Source organism: Cebus imitator, unplaced genomic scaffold (assembly GCF_001604975.1).
Source record: "Cebus imitator isolate Cc_AM_T3 unplaced genomic scaffold, Cebus_imitator-1.0 Scaffold59, whole genome shotgun sequence".
NCBI lineage: Eukaryota > Metazoa > Chordata > Mammalia > Primates > Cebidae > Cebus > Cebus imitator.
In genome coordinates, this window is record NW_016107374.1 from 5,210,714 (window position 1) to 5,227,402 (window position 16,689).

The 16,689-nt window shown below is 43.6% G+C and overlaps 1 long non-coding RNA gene across 1 annotated transcript in view; it reads right to left on the minus strand.

The window, feature by feature from the left end:
• LOC119471381 overlaps window positions 1–14,007 on the minus strand; it is a 33,205-nt gene extending 19,198 nt beyond the window's left edge. Inside the window, exon 1 of the long non-coding RNA XR_005200425.1 lies at window positions 13,450–14,007. This is a non-coding gene — a long non-coding RNA (uncharacterized LOC119471381). The remainder of the gene's footprint in view (window positions 1–13,449) is intronic.
• Between the last annotated feature and the right edge of the window lie 2,682 nt (window positions 14,008–16,689).

Here is a 16,689-nt window from a genome sequence, read left to right on the forward strand (position 1 = left end):
CTGCAACCTCCGCCTCCCGGGTTCAAGTGATTCTCCTGCTCAGCCTCCTGAGTAGCTGTGATTACAAGTGCACTCCCCCACATCCGGCTAATTTTTATATTTTTAGTAGAGACGGGGTTTCACTATGTTGGCCAGGCTGGCCTTGAACTCCTGATCTCAAGTGTTCCACCTGGCTTTGCCTTCCAAAGTGCTGGGATTATAGACGTGAGCCACCTTGCCCAGTCAACCAGACAGACTTGTGTTCAAATTCCAGCTTCCCCTTGAACAGCTGTGAAATCTTGGACAAGTTACTCAACCTCTCTGAGCCTCAGATTCTTAATATGGGAAACAGAGGTAGTGCTTTGCCCACCTCGGGAGTTAGGGGGATGATTCATTAGCTATGCCTGGTGTGTGCCTGGCATGCTGAAACTGCTTCATGAACGTCTGCTGTGATGGCAAATCTTTTGGGCAGATCCATCTAGCTTCTCATGTGTACGGGAAGTAGCTTCTGTGTTTACCGACTGTCCTGTGGCTGTGGGGTCCGGCAAAACCAAATGACCCGAGTGGGCTGGACCTGTGGCTGCACCTGGTTAGCACTGTTCTTTTCCTTCTTCTGAAGGAAAGGCCTGGCTGTCCAGAGATGCCTTGTGAAATAGCCAGCCACCCAGGGCTGGCGTTTCTTTCTTTTTTTCTTTTTTTTTTTTTTGAGATGGGGGTCTGCTCTGTCGCCAGGCTGGAGTGCAGTGGTGCCATCTTGGCTCACTGCAACCTCCGCCTTTCGGGTTCAAGCAACTCTCCTACCTCAGCCTCCCGAGTAGCTAGGAGTACAGGTGCAGGCCACCACGCCCAGCTAATTTTTATATTTTTAGTAGAGATGGGGTTTCACCATGCTGGCCAGGATCGTCTCGATCACTTGATCTCGTGATCCTCTCACCTCGGCCTCCCAAAGTGCTGGGATTACAGGCATGAGCCACCACGCCAGCCTGGGCTGCCCAAGGAACCAACAATGGTTCCTTGCTGAAGCCAAAGGTGACAGAGAAGCCTTGACATTGAGCTCCATGCTCCCAAGTCGTGGCTCTGTGTCTGTGACGAACTTTCTAAAGGCAATGGCTTATAAACAAGCAGTATTGACTCCATGGTGGCTCCTTCTATTTCCTGAGTGTGCCTGTGTTCAGCAGACTCCGCCATCTACCACCTTCCTACTTGCTGGCTAGAAGGAGTACCTCCTTTCCACTCACTTAAAAGGACATTTTTCCAATGAGAGCAGGTCATATTTCAAACTGCATTGCCAAGGTACCAGGAGCCAGTAAAAGGGGGGCATTTAACACTGTATTTATCTTGACTGGCAAAACAGGTCATGGCTGTAAAAGAAACAGCTCTGGAGAAGGAGGCAGCCTCGCCGACTCTGGGCTCCCTCTCCCTACCCCCCCTCCCCACACTGTTTAAAGCATTCTGAAGCTGCTGCCAACTTTCCTGGCAAAGCTCTTATTTCTTTACATGTATGTTGCATTCCATCTGTTTAATGTGCGTTCTGTGCCATTCACGGATTTTGGCAAGGTCTGGCGAGGTGGCATGGCACGCTCGGGCTTGTGCTAAGCCAAACAGGGCATGGGGGAGAGGGGACTGGAGGCTGATGAAGGAGTCCTACTTCTCCCTCTGGCTCAGGGAGGCCTGGAATTGCAAAGACTGAATTGGAATTACATAGCCATCTTCCCCCAGATGTGATTGAATCGTGCGTGTACCACTGTTGCATTTCACCCTCCACTGAGGGGTTTCGGGGTGTGGTTTTGCAGTTTCTGATACACAGCCAGCAAACTCGAAATGATGAAGAAAGGTAACAGTAGGGAAACCCACTCACACTCATGAATCTGGGGTTTCCCTAGAAACACGGCAAGGCGCTGAAGGCCAGAAAATGCTAACACCTGGATATGATAGTCCCAACGCCTAAGGAAAAACTGATCTCAATCTTTGCATTATTCTCAAGAACCATTAAGCACTTGGTTGGTGAAGCCGAGGCAACGTGCTGTGATTTGGATCCAATTTCATCCTCTTGGAAGGCAGGAAAGCCAGGTTTTATGCGCTGCCAAAACATCTGGTGAATTCAGTTAAAAAAAAAAGCACCAGTTTGGTGGGGGAGAAAACAAAACCCTCTAGAAACAGTTGTCGGGTATTGGGTGACCAAAAACGCTCTGTTGATTGACTGCAGTGTTCACTTTTCTGTTGGTTGTGGCGGAGCAGAGCTCCTCAGAAGGGGAAAGACGAGACTGGGAGAGAGAAAGGCAAACTACAGGGTTAGACACATGAAGGTTCACGCTTTAAGAAAAAGTTAAGTGCACATTTCTTGAGTCCAGCCAAGAGAATGAACAGAATCTCCCTGTTAAGAAGTGGAATTACTCACCTGATTCAAGGGAGATGACATGGCACAGTTAAAAAAAAAAAAAAAAAGGTACGGACTCCTAATAAGAAACAGCCGCGTGTGGGATAAAATTAGTGCGAGTTGTGTAATCCCAGTTGGCCAGTTGTAAGAACAGGGAGGAGAAAGGAGCATGGGGAACATGTTTCAGATGTGATTCAAGAGGTCCTGGAGCCCGTCCTGACCCTCTGGGTTGGAATTTCTGACTCTCTCCTCTGCCTTGACTCAGAATAGGAAACCGAATCCTGACCGCGCGTTTCTTTTTATAGAATTAAACTTTCTTGCCAACTTCCTCCAGAGCACAAGATTACCCCTCATCGGCTCTAAACAATACGCCAATCATCAGATGGAAGTGAGGGGGTGCACTGTCCTATTTGCACCAAACATAACCCAGGCCCCGAGCAGAAGACAAACAACGGGAACAGAGTTTGGCTTTTGTACCGGGGTCTGGTAAATACAACATGTTCTTACAGGTTGGAAAACCGTCTGCTTCCTCTTTGTACTTTCTTTCTCCCACTTCTAACTTGAATCTCATCGTTCTGCTTCGGCGTCGGCCAAGTTCAAATTTGCCAGTTGCCTAGCGGATAATGGATGGTTTATAAGCTGAGTCGTATGCTAGGGAGACAGGCGGCCGACTGTATCCTTTTTGTGTGAGCAAATGACTTCTTTTGAACCTGAATCCCCACCCAGCCCCATAGGCCATCCACGTGCTGATAGACATCGAGGAGGATGACAACAGAATGAGTGGCCATTCATTCGGTTGTCATACTTGCTGGCGAGGGAAATCTGCAGACGCTCCCTTGCCCTGGTAATCAGGTAGCGGGGGTGACTCTTGTGTGTGAAGAATACTGGTGCTTGGAAGCCTACAGGGGACATTAATAGAATGCAAAGTGTTTGGTAGTCCCTCATTAAAAATGGATTTTGTTTTCAGTGCTTTGAGGATGGGAACAGTGAAGTTGGAAACTGTGCTTGTAATTGGGAGCAGGTCTCCTGCCAGATTCTAACAGCTTTAAGGGATATCCAGTTTTGGGTTTACAGTACTACATTCTGGCTCATTGAAATTGCATCTAAACGTTGCCAGAATGTGTCATAAACTACAAAATCTGTACAAAAATATATTGACATAATGACTCTGTAGCCTTAAGTCAGCGGGGTGGGGGAGCCATGCGGCCCCATCAGCATTGTTCTTGCTCTCACAGCAGACTTGGGTCACCTGGGACAATTATCATTCATGGGATTCCGACCCTGGTCTGACCAGTTCTCTCAGCTGCTTAGAACAGCCTCACCCTGTCCCAGGGTCGCAAACGGCTCCCCTGCCTGTGCCACACCAGATAAGGCGTTGGGGATCAAGTCCGGCAGAACCATTCTCACTTGCTCCTAGAATAAAGTCCCTCATGTCCTGCTGGCCTCACCATTCTCAGCTCCATCACTCTTCACTCACTGGACTCCAGACACAAAGCATCTTCTTCTTTTTTTTTTTAGACAGAGTCTCGATCAGTTGCCCAGGCTGGAGTGCAGTGGTACGGTCTTGGCTCACTGCAACCTCTACTTCCCAGGCTGAAGCGATTCTCGTGCCTCAGCGTCTCAAGTAGCTGGGACTACAGGTGCCTGCCACCATGCCCATTTTTTTTCTTTTTTTTTGTATTTTTAGTGGAGACATGGTTTCATCATGTTGGCCAGCCTGGTCTCGGACTCCTGACCTCAAGTGATCCACCCACCTTTACCTCCCAAAGTGCTGGGATTATAGGCGTGAGCCACTGCACCAGGCCAACTCTGCATTTCCAGCAAGTTCCCAGGAGATGCCGGTCCCATGGACCACGCGCTGAGTAGCCATGGTACTGTCTCAATCAGAGTTCCATGATGAAAGAAATCCTGACTGAAAATGAATTGAGTTACTACTATCTCCGTTCACCTAAGGATGGTGCTTATCTAGAGCCATTAGCTAGAAGTTAATTCATTACATATCTTAGATGCCTTAGGCATCTAAGATTTTTGTTGTTGTGTTTTTACTCTGTCTCCCAGGTTGGAGCTGGAGTGTAGTGGTGTGATCATAGCTCCCTAAGGGCCTCCAACTCCTGGCTCAAGCAGCCCTCCCACCTCAACCTCCCAAGTACCTGGGACTACCTGTGTACCTCGCCAAGCCTGGCTAATTTTTTATTTTTGGTAGAGATGGGGGTCTTGCTATGTTTTCCAGGCTGGTCTTGAACTCTTGGCCTCAAGCGATCATCCTGCCTCAGCCACCCAAAGTCTCCTGGCCTGGGCAGGGTCTGTACTACTGACATTTGGTCTGCAGAATTCTTTTTCACCCAGGCTGTAGTGCAGTGGCACGATCTCAGCTAACTGCAACCTCCACCTCCTGTGTTCAAGCGATTATTTTGCCTCAGCCTCCTGAGTAGCTGGGATTACAGGTGTGAACCACCATGTCCAGCTAATTTTTGTATTTTTAGTAGAGACAGGGTTTCTACTAAACCTGGACTCGAACTCCTGACCTCGTGATACACCCTCCTCGGCCTCCCAAAGCGCTGGGATTACAGGTGTGAGCCACCTCACCCAGCCTGGGCTGGAGACTTTTTTATTGTGGGGGCTGTCCTGTGTATTGTAGGATGTTTAGTAGCATCTCTGGTCTCTACCAACTAAATGCCAGCAGCACCATCCCCAAGTTGTGACAACCAAAGACTGTTTCCTGACGTTGTCCAAGTTCCCTGCCCCCTACTGAGAACTGCCGTCTTGGGACATTAGGGTGTCATTCTCTGGCAATACCTGCTTGAGAGGGGTTGGGAAGCTGAAGACAGTGTATCGTTCAGGGCTATAGTTCTGTTGCCTAGCACAGCGCTCTGCATATGGCAGACCCTCAGTATGTGTTTGTTGATTGATTGAATGAATGAATGAATAAATGAAAGTAAATGAATGAAAATGAACTCCAAAATCATGCTTGGCTCATGGGTAAATAGAATTCTCTTCACACAGCCTCCAACCTCCTCCACCCCACTCTCCCGCCGCCAACCTCAAATCAGCAAAACTTAGTGGGCTTGTTGTCATCTAAGGCACAATTTTTCTAAATGTAGCATTTTCTAGGGTAAATATCCCTTCGAAAAAAATGTGAAGAAAAATTCTCGCTTGAGATCTTTTTTTAAATGTCTCCAATGACTAAAATCCTCTTACAGTAAGTACCCAGAGATTTGCATTTGCTTAAAGAAAAGAAAAGAAAAAAAAACCTGCCGTTTTTAGTCAAGAATGTAGAAAGTACTTGAAAATCATATACTTTTTCCCCATCTCACCGAGCAAATTATAAAATGGTAGAATTGATTTTTGTTCTGGTTGTTTTTAAAGCCCCACTTCAGACTGAGGCCTCATGGATAAAGTGGTACTAGGGACTTCTTTGGGAAAAAAAAATCCCTGTAGTAATAACACTGGAAGTACAAGGAGGAAAAACAGTAGTCGTAGGGCTTTTGTTTTGTTTTACATAGAGAGTATATCTTATATGATTTCAAGAGGAAAACTACAAATAAATACAAATAAAATCTACATTTTGCTTAAAACTATGGATTCAGGCTGTATTTAAAAATAAGGTCAAGCCTAGCATGGTGGCTCACACCGGTAATCCAAGCACTTTGCAGGGCCAAAGTGAGCGGATGACTTGAGCTCAGGAATTTGAGACCAGCCTGGGCAACGTAGCAAAACCCTGTCCCTACAAAAAATACAAAAATTAGCTAGGTGTGGTGGTGCGCACCTGTAATCCCAGCTACTTGGGAGACTTAGCTGGGAAGATCACTTGAACCTGGGAGGTGGAGGTACAGTGAGCCGAGATTGTGCCATTGCACACCAGCCAGGGCAGCAGAGCAGGAGATATCCCGCATCTCAAAAAAAGCAAAACAAAATTGTAAACAAAAGGTGAATTCACTCAATTTATATGTTTCTACGCACTCAGTAACTCTGAAGCAAGTTTTCAAACCAAATTGCCATGTAGAAAGCAAAGCCAGCTTATCCCTCTTCTCTTCCAAACCTTTGGGCGAATGAGCTGGCTGAGCTCTCAATTATTCAGGGCAGTTGAGTGAGATTTGCAGCACTGGAGAGGTTTCTGGAAAAGAGTATGGTGGTGACGACCTTTCCATGCTCTTCTAAGTATATCCTTCTTTACCTAATAGAGGTTAAAAATTATTTCTATTTTGCATGCCTACTCTGACATCACTTGGCAGTGACTGCCTGAATGGTTTGGGGCAAATATTGTGACTCGGTAAGTCTGGGTTCTCTATGTGGGGAGGGGAAAAGGTGCTGTGATCGACTGATAATGTCTGCCATGAGCAGGGCCATGGAGAGTGGTGGATGGGCTGTGTATTTGCCATTTTTGGATCCTCGTATAGTCTTGTCTTCTATTACAGCTGTTCTAGCAGATGAGAATTTCAAGGAGAAGGTGCTGCACTTCTGAGCATTAATGTGTTTTACTCCATTTCATACAGATACACCAAGTCCACATTTCAATTCACAAAAGCTCCCAAGACAGATGTGAAACAAAAAGATGCCAAAATTCCTTTCCTTCTCTGGATATATCTAAATAGATGGTTATATGTGTGACTCCCTCTCGGGGTAAGTATGGTTAAGACATGCTATGTCTCTCCATTGGGTTACTCTACATTTGACTCAGTCACTGTGACACCATATGCTGCCAAAACATCACAACCCTTCCCTTGGAATAAAAAGGTCTTTTCATAAAACTTATAAACTCTGAATATTAATCATATCAATTATTATTCAGTCTGCCCACTATCCACAATACTTAAATGAAGGGACATTTAAAAGATAGAAAAAGACAAGTTTAGGAACTTCCAGACGATGATGAGAAAGTAATGATGGGGAAGAAGACAATGGTGACCAAACCTATATTAAAAAATATTAAATAAAAAAATTAACAAATAGACTCTTAACTTTCAATATTAGTCTTTATTTCAAAACTAAGAGGAAGAATGATTAAAGAGATGAATTCACATTTGAACAGGGTCCAAATGACTTAAGGGTTATTTGGATTCAAATATTTCAGTTGGACCAGAAATGATGTTAAGAGTTATGTGATGCATTAGGGGTTGAAGTGAAATGAAAATATTTCTTTCATTTAAAAGCAATTTTCTTGCTTTTGTGGGCCTTGAGAGTTTTCTAGGCTGTGCGGGCTAACCACCTTGCAACTCCCTTGCCTTGGACTCATGAACTCCAATTTCAGATCCAGCCTGTTAGGGGGAAGTAGAATTTGTGTTTGTGACAGTTCCTTTTGCAGAAATCATGTGGTGCAAGAGAAGATTGTCCATGGAGAGCTTAACAGTTGTTAGTTTTGAATCCGAATTAGAAAGTTTCTGTACTAGGGCTGGGTCTGGTGGCTCACACCTGTAATCCCAGCACTTTGGGAAGCCAAGGTGGGAGGATCACTAGAAGCCAGGAGTTGGAGAACAACCTGGGCAACAAAGCAAGACCTATCTCTAGAAAAAGTAAAAAAAAAAACTTAATGGGGTGTAGTGGCATGTACCTGTAGTCCTAGCTACTTGGGAGACTAAGGCAGGAGAACATCTTGAGCCCAGGAGTTTGAGACTGCAGTGAGCCATGGTATCACACCACTGCACTCCAGCCTGGACGACAGAGTGAGACCCTTCTCTAAAAAAAAAAAAAAAAAGAAAGAAAGAAAGAAAAAAAGAAAAAGAAAGAAAGTTTTGGCACTAGTGATACAGTGGAATCACATCTGATTTTGGCTCTGGCTTCAGAACCTCTCCTGTAAGACGCCACCATGAGAATGATCACTGATGAAGAGGATGAAACAGAAAGTGCTCGCTTGGAAAGACAGGAAGCAGGTGGTGAGTTCTTCTCCACCACATTTTAAAAACAGAGTATATGTGGTAGCCCCCATCAAGCAAGCTTTATCCTCAAACCCAGCAAATGTTTATTAAGCACCTACTGTGTGCCAGACCCTAGGCTAAGGGCTCTTATATACGGCTTCTAATTAAACCCTGGGACAAACAGAAACATCCCGGCAGACTCTACCCATCCCTCATTCCTAAGCGTGGGTTGATGATAGAGCAGAGCTTTTCAACCTTAGCACTACTGGCATTTCAGGTTGGATATTCCTTGTTCTTGGGGGCTGTCCTGTACACTGCAGGATGTTCAGGAGCATCCTTGGCCTCTGCCTACTAGATGCCAACAGCATACCTTGCTCTAGTAATGACGATCAAAAACATCTCGAGACATTGCCAAATGTCCTCCGGGGCACAAACATTGCCCCTACTTGAGACTCTCTTCTTTAGAGACAGAATGGTCGCAATGCCCAGGCAGCTGTAGGTAAACATATCTTTCACTCCCTTCCGTGGTCTGACTCAGTGGTTCTCTAACCTGAATGTTCTAGAAACAATATCATATATACCTTATTTTATGGGAAGATAATTTTCTAGGGTAATTTGACCCCATTCATTTTTGCCTTACATGCTTACATGAGAATCTAGCCTCTCTTTTACTGGGGTGTGTGTGTGTGTGTGTATGTGTGTCTGTGTGTGTATGTGTGTGTTTGAGATGGAGTCTCACTCTGTTGCCCAGGCTGGGATGCAATGGCACAATCTTAGCTCACTGCAACCTCTGCTTCCCAGGTTCAAGCAATTCTAATGCCTGAGCCTCCCAAGTTGCTGGGATTAGAGGCATATGCCACCACACCTGGCTAATTTTTGTATTTTTAGTAGAGATGGGTTTTCGCCACGTTGGTCACGCTAGTCTTGAACTCCAGACTTCAAGTGATCTGCCCGCCTCAGCCTCCCAAAGTGCTGGGATTATAGGTGTAAGCCACCGCACCTGGCCATAACCTCTCTTTTAAATTGAACATCACTGGTCTCCCTCTCCCTGAAAAGCTTTCAGCAGTCACAGACATCTTTCCAGAACAAAAAAACCTCTCTCATGTCCAGGCTTCTTCTGCAAGGACAATGGTGATTACTGCCACTATTGAATACTTCCTGTGGTGCCGAGCCACCCTCCTGAATCCTCACATTGACACTATCAGGTAGGTGCTATTCCTGCCCATTTTTCAGAGGAGACCCTGAGGCTAATAAATGTTGATGCCCATTTGATGCCAAGCTGGACTGCTTTCCAATAGAAAATACGCACAGCATGCACTCAGTAACGATGAACTACTATTTGCTAGTGGAAAACAAATCTGTTTGATTTAATCATGAACAGTCATTCAGAATTATTTTCCTGAACCAAAAAAGACTGATGGAACAAAGTTTCAGGATACAAAATCAATATACAAACATCAGTAGCATTTCTGTACACCAACAATGTCTAAGCTGAGAGCCAAATCGTAAACACAATCCCATTCACAACAGCCACGAAAAGAACGAAATATTTAGGAATACAGCTAACCAGGGAGGTAAAAGATCTCTAGAATGAAAATTGTAAAACACTGTCTGAAGAAATCAGAGATGACGCAAACAAATGAAAAAATATTCCATGCTCAAGAATAATCAATATTGTTAAAATGGTCATACTGCCCAGAGCAACCTACAGACTCATGGCCATCCCTATCAAACTATTAATGACATTTTTCACAGAATTAGGGAAAACTATTCTAAAGTCTATATGGAACCAAAAGAAAAAAAAAGCCCAAATAGCAAGGCAATCCTAGGCAACAAGAACCAAGCTGGAGGCTTCAAATTATCCTATAAGGTTACAGTAACTAAAACAGCATGGTACTAGTACAAAAACAGACCAATGGGACAGAGTAGAGAGCCCAGTAATAAAACCACATACTTACAACTGTCTGATCTTTGAAAAACTTGACAAAAACAAGCAATGAGGAAAGGATTCCCTGTTCAATAAATGGAGCTGGAATACCTGGCTAGCTATATGCAGAAGAGATTGAAGCTGGACACCTTCCTTACACCAAATATGAAAATCAATTCAAGATGGATTAAAGACTTAAATGTAAAGCCTCAAACTTATGAAAACCCTGGAAGATAACCTAGGAAATACCATTCTGGACCTGGACCCTGGCAAAGATTTCATGATGAAGATGTCAAAAGCAATTGCAACAAAAGCAAAAATTGACAAATGGGACCTAATTAAGCTAAATAGCTTCTGCACAGCAAAATAAACTATCAACCAGAGTAAACAGACAACCTACAGAATGGGAGAAAATATTTGCAAGCTATGCAAACTGACAAATGTCTAATATCCAGAATCTATAAGAAGCTTAAATTAACAAAACAAGAAACAGCTTCATTAAAAAAGTGGGCAAAGGACATGAACAGACACTTTTCAAAAGAAGACATATACTTGGCCAACAAACCATATGGAAAAATGCTCAACATCACTAATCATTAGCAAAATACAAATCCAAACCACAGTGAGATAACATCCACAGCAGTCTATTATTAGTAACTCAAAAAGTAACAGATGCTGGCAAGGTTGTAGAGAAAAGAGAACACTTATATATACACTGCTGGTAGGAATGCAAATTAGTTCGGCCATTGTGGAAAACAGTATGGCAATTTCTCAAAGAAATTGAAGCGGAATTACCATTCAACCCAGCAATCCCATTACTGGGCATATACCCAAAGAAATATAAACTGTTCTATCATAAAGACATATGCATGTGTATATTCATCACAGTGCTATTCATAATTGCAAAGTCATAGAATCAAGCTAAATGCCCATCAATGGTAGATTGAATAAAGAAAATGTAGTACGTATATATTATAGAATACTACACAGCCATGAAAAAGAATGAGATCATGTCCTTTGCAGCAACATGGATGAAGCTGGAGGCCATGATCTGAAATGAACTAACATAGGAACAGAAAACCAAATACTGCATGTTCTCACTTATAAATAGGAGCTAAGCATTGAGCACCCATGGACATGAAGAAGGGAACAACAGACACCAGGATTTACTTGTGGATGGAGGATGGAAGGAGGGAGAGGATAGGAAAACTACCTTTTGGGTACTTTGCTATTACCTGGGTGATGAAATAATCTGTATGCCCAACCTCCATGACATGCAATGTGCCTATACAACAACTCTCACATGTACCCCTAAACCTAAAATAAATGTTAAAAATAAATAAATATTTTCTAAAAGACTAATTGCTCTGGTCAATCCTCCTAATATTATGGCTAGGAAGGATATGGATATTCAGAATGTATATGTAACCCAAATTGTGTTTCTCTTCCAAAATATATAACAGAAGCTGTCCAAATATGTATTAACTAGCTGTCAAAACAAAACAGATCATTTCATTTGAAGCTACATAAAGACTGGAGTATTGGCAGGTTCTCTAAAATAATGGTGCTCATGCTTGCCACATTGTAGTGGCATTACACATTTGCTACCACAACTTCTCCACATAGCTGGGTGCTTCTTGAGGCCAGAGACTGACTTAAACCCTTAGACTTAGTCTCTTAGACTCACTTAGACCTTGGTACCATGCTAAGTTTGTTGAGATAGTAAATAATACATGAATGCACTTTCTAGTTGTTTAATTGATTTTTTGTAGAGATGGGGTCTTGCTATGTTGCCCAGGCTAGTCTCGAACTCCTGACCTCTAGAATCCTCGCACCTCAGCCTCCCAAAGTGCTGGGATTTTGTTGCACCTGGATATCAATGCACTTAAAATCTGACTATTATGTGCCACTTAATCTTCATCTCTCTGCAACCGTCAGTGGTGAATATTTTCAAGATCCTCTTTCTTTTTCTTTCTTTTTTTTTTTTTTTTGAGATGGAGTTACCCAGGCTTGAGTGCAATGGTATGATCTCAGCTCACGGCAACCTCACCTTCCAGGTTCAAGCGACTCTCCTGCCTTAGCCTTCTGAGTAGCTGGGATTACAGGGATGTGCCACCATGCTCAGTTAATTTTTGTATTTTTGGTGGAGACGGGGTTTTTCCATGTTGGTCAGGCTGGTTTTGAACCCCCAACCTCAGGTGATATGCCCACCTCGGCCTCCCAAAGTGCTGGGATTACAGGCATGAGCCACCATGCCCAGCCAAGATCCTGTTTTTCATAGAAAGAGACTAATGCTGAACGAGATGAAGTGCCAGCCCTAGGTCACTCCCTGGTGAGCTGCAGTGCCAGGCTTTGGACTTCAGTCTCATGCTTTGAACTCTAGCTCTCATACATTTTAACATTTTTACCAGGTAAAAGTGGGTTAGGAACCCCAGATGCCAAATGTGGCCTGATGCCTATCATTTTCGAACTGTCTTAATATTAAGCAGAATTAAATATAGAGAATTGAGTGTGGTGGCTCATGCCTGTAATCCTAGTACTTTGGGAGGGCAGGTGGCTGGATTGCCTGAGCTCAGGAGTTTGAGACCAGTGTGGGCAACATCGTGGAGCCCCGTTTCTACTAAAACACAAAAAAATTAGCTGGGTGTGGTGGTACATGCTTGTAATCCCAGCTACTCGGGAGGCTGAGGTACGAGAATTGCTTGAACCCGGGAGGTGGAGGTTGCAGTGAGCCGAGATGGCATCACTGCACTCCAGCCTGGGGGACAGAGTGAGACTCTGTCTCCAAACAAAGAAAAAAAAATTAAATACAGAAAATTGCATCCAATAAGCCTTTAATGTATGTGAACTCTGTCATGCATGCTTGTGAAGAGAAAGCAAGAATAATGTAATAAGTATTAGCAGTTTGCTTCTGAGGGCTGTGGAATGGGAGCGTGTCCAGACTGAGGTTAGGGGGGCAGCTGCAGTCTCCGAATCACCAACTTCTTTTCCCATGTGGCCCTTCGCTGCCCTGAGTAGGAGTCCAGTGTTTTTACAATACTGAAAGATTAACATGTTTCCCACAATTTGACCTCCAAATACAAGGAAACTGCTTCATCTGGTTCTCAACCAAATAATAACCTGGATCAACTGGCTGGACAGGACTTACTGTACTGAGAGATGATCTGTGGATGGCCAGTGTGGCTGGGATTTGTGAGGGAATTTTGGAATATGTGTGACTGTATTCATCAGGGTTCTCTAGAGGGACAGAACTAATGGGATAGACGGGATAGACGTGTATCTAAATGGGAGTTTATTAAGGACTATTGACTCACACGATCACAAGGTGAGGTCCCACAATAGGTCATCTGCAAGCAGAGGAGCCAAGAAGCCAGTCTGAGTCCCAAAACCTCAAAAGCAGGGAAGCCAGCTGTGCAGCCTTCAGTCTGTGGTTGAAGGCCCGAGAGCCCCTGGCAAACCACTGGTATAAGTCCAAGGGTCCAAAAGCTGAAGAAGTTGGAGTCCAATGTTCAAGGGCAGGAGCATCCAGCACAGGAGAAACGGAGGCTGGAAGACCTAGCCAGCCTAGCCTCTTTCCGTGTTCTTCTGCCTGCTTTTATCCTAGCCATGCTGGCAGCTGATTAGATGGTACCCACCCAGTTTGAGAATGGGTCTGCCTCTCCCAGTCAGATCCTGGAACAATACTTTGCATCCTTCAATCCAATCAAGTTGACAATTAACATTAACCATCACAGTGACCATCGCCAAAAATCACCATGCTGATTTTTGATCCCAAGAAGTATTGGGGAAACATCAAAACCAGACACAAATTAAAATAAGAAAGAAAGACAACTTTGACATTTTTTTTGAGTGCTAGACATTGTTCCGTGAAGGCCATGTATATGAGCTCATTTCATCATCAGAACATGCCTATTAGGTAGGTGCTATCATTATCCTTCCCATTTCACAGGTGAAGCAACTGAGCCACATGGACATTCAGGAACTTGCCCAAGGACCTGGCTAGAGTGACAGAACCATGATTTGAATGCAGATAGACGAGGCCCGCCACACTAAACCACATTCCTGTCTCCCCAACCAGACTGTGATCTCCAGGAAACTTGAATTAGGGCTCCTCATCTTTTCATCTTCCCCAGGTTTGGCCCTGTCCTGTGATCACTGGGAATTCAATAAAGTCTCGTCTCAACTTGAATTGACTTCTTCGATTGTTGACTATCCTTTAAAACATTTTGACAAAGGAAAAAGAACTGCACAGGAACTCTGCATTTAGAGGCAATCTATAGCTTCTTAAACACAGACAAAGGACTGGAAACAGCGTAGTAAAATGATATATAAATAGCTTCACCATTATCCATAGTACCCATTATGAAGCAAAATAGTAGCTGGTCTCTCTCACCGTCTCTAAAATACAACCTCTTTGCAATGTTTTGGTTTTTTACTGTTTATGTACGGGTAAAAGGATTACAAAGGGTTAAACATTTTAGTGAGAATTCTACTAATTGGGCCAGAGGTTGAATGCTGGCCTATGTTTGTCCTAATGCTGAAAAATGCTTAGCAAAGCCCAATCATGTATTCGAGGTAGCAGAGGACAAGAGGACTGTTTTTTATTTTTATTTTTTCTTTTTGAGATGGAGTCTTGCGCTGTCACCCAGGCTGGAGTGCAGTGGCGCAATCTCAGTTCACTGCAACCTCCACCTCCTGGGTTTAAGCAATTCTCCTGCCTCAGCCTCCTGAGTAGTTGGGACTACAGGCATGCATCACCCAGCTAATTTTTTTTTCTTTCTTACTGAAGACAAGCCAGCTATTTTTTTTTTTTTTAATAATTTATTGTAGAGATGGATTTTCACCATGTTGGACAGGCTGGTCTTGAACTCCTGGCCTCAGGTGATCTGCTGGCCTCGGCCTCCCAAAGTGCTTGCTCATGTGCGTGAGCCACCGCGCCTGGCCAAGACAACTGTTTTCAAGCAAGTTGACAACCACTTTGCCAGAGTTCCTTTAATGAGCTAATTACAAAGGGCTCTTAGGTGTCCTCTGAAGCCAGTCCTGGAGGAGCTCCACTTAAGAGACACGGAATGAGTCATTAGCACCTGAAATACTATGCACACTGTTGGCTCTTGGAACATATAATAGAATTAATGTTTTTGCCACTTCAGGCTGATATTCTGTAGTAGTCAGGACTTTTTCAGTTGTAAGCAACAGAAAGCCAATTCAAATTGGCTTACACAGAGAGGAGTGTTCACGAGCATCAGGCATAGCTGAATTCCTGTGCTTAAAGAATATCATCAGGAATCCCACTGTGTCCATTTCAGGGCTTTTCTTCCTTTGTGTTTGTTCCATTCTTAAGCAGCCTTTCTCTAAGTGGTGTTAAAACCGTTTCCGGCAGTTTCAGCCTCATATGCATCACCTAGCACCCCAGTGGAAAGAAAGCATCTACTTGTCAATAATTCTAGCAAAAATCCCAGCGCTAAGATTCCTTGACTCTGATTGGCTTAGCTTGAGTCACATGCCCATCCTTGAGCCAATCCTGGTGGCCAGAACAATATAATAGTCTTATTGGTCAGAACTGAGTCAAACCAAGACATGGGTGGGCCCCAATGCATCACAGGGTTCTAGATGGAAGGAGGTAGTTTCCCAGATAAATATCCAGGTTCCGATGCTGGATGACTGGAGTGGGAGGTGAGGGGGGTTGGAGACTGGGCAGGCAAAACCAGTGAATGTCCCTGAAACCTTCCCCCTAAATAATTTCCAGCAAGCAAGATGTTACCAAACAGAGGAACTTCGTATGGTTTACAAGAAACACTTAGATATTTGCTTAGATATCTGAGGTTTAAAACATGGCCTATATTGGCTACAACGTTTTGGAAATATTTTCTGCAAATTGCACTCACCCACATGCTTGAAGTTTCGAAGTTTTCCTTTTTTCTTTCATTAAGGAAAATTAAAAAAAAAAAATTCTTGGAATAAATCCTTAAGAAAAAGAGCAACAGAAATGCCACAACATGATTTGAAATACGACTCTGAGGGCAAAATTTGCATGGCAAATTAGCATGCAGTTGACCTTCCTTCTGTCCTGATGACATTTCTGATGTGGAATAATATTCTTGGGGTTCCTCTCTAAACTATTATGCCTTTTATTTTTTATGTTAATGACTTTGTTCATTTGTTATTACAATAGCAATACCTGCCCAATTTAGAAAGAATTGAATGTATCAAGAAAACACTCACAGTGAGCTCACAGATGCATACATGCACACACACACACACACTGTTCATTGCTCACCATTCTAGTTAGGAAGATCTATTTAATACGTGTCATGCCTTAGGTGTTACGTAGTCACTGTCCTAGCCCCATATCACAGATGGGGAAGCTGAGGCTTACAGTATTCAAGCTGGTAAGTAGTGGAGCCAATTCAACTCTTCTCGTCTGAGCACAAAGCCTTGGCCTTAATCATGACATTATTCCTCCACACTACCCTGTTGCATAAAGAGTTCCAAAATTAAACTTACAGAAATGGTGTATTGTTCATAATGTTTTATAGCTTTTTTTTTTTTTTTTT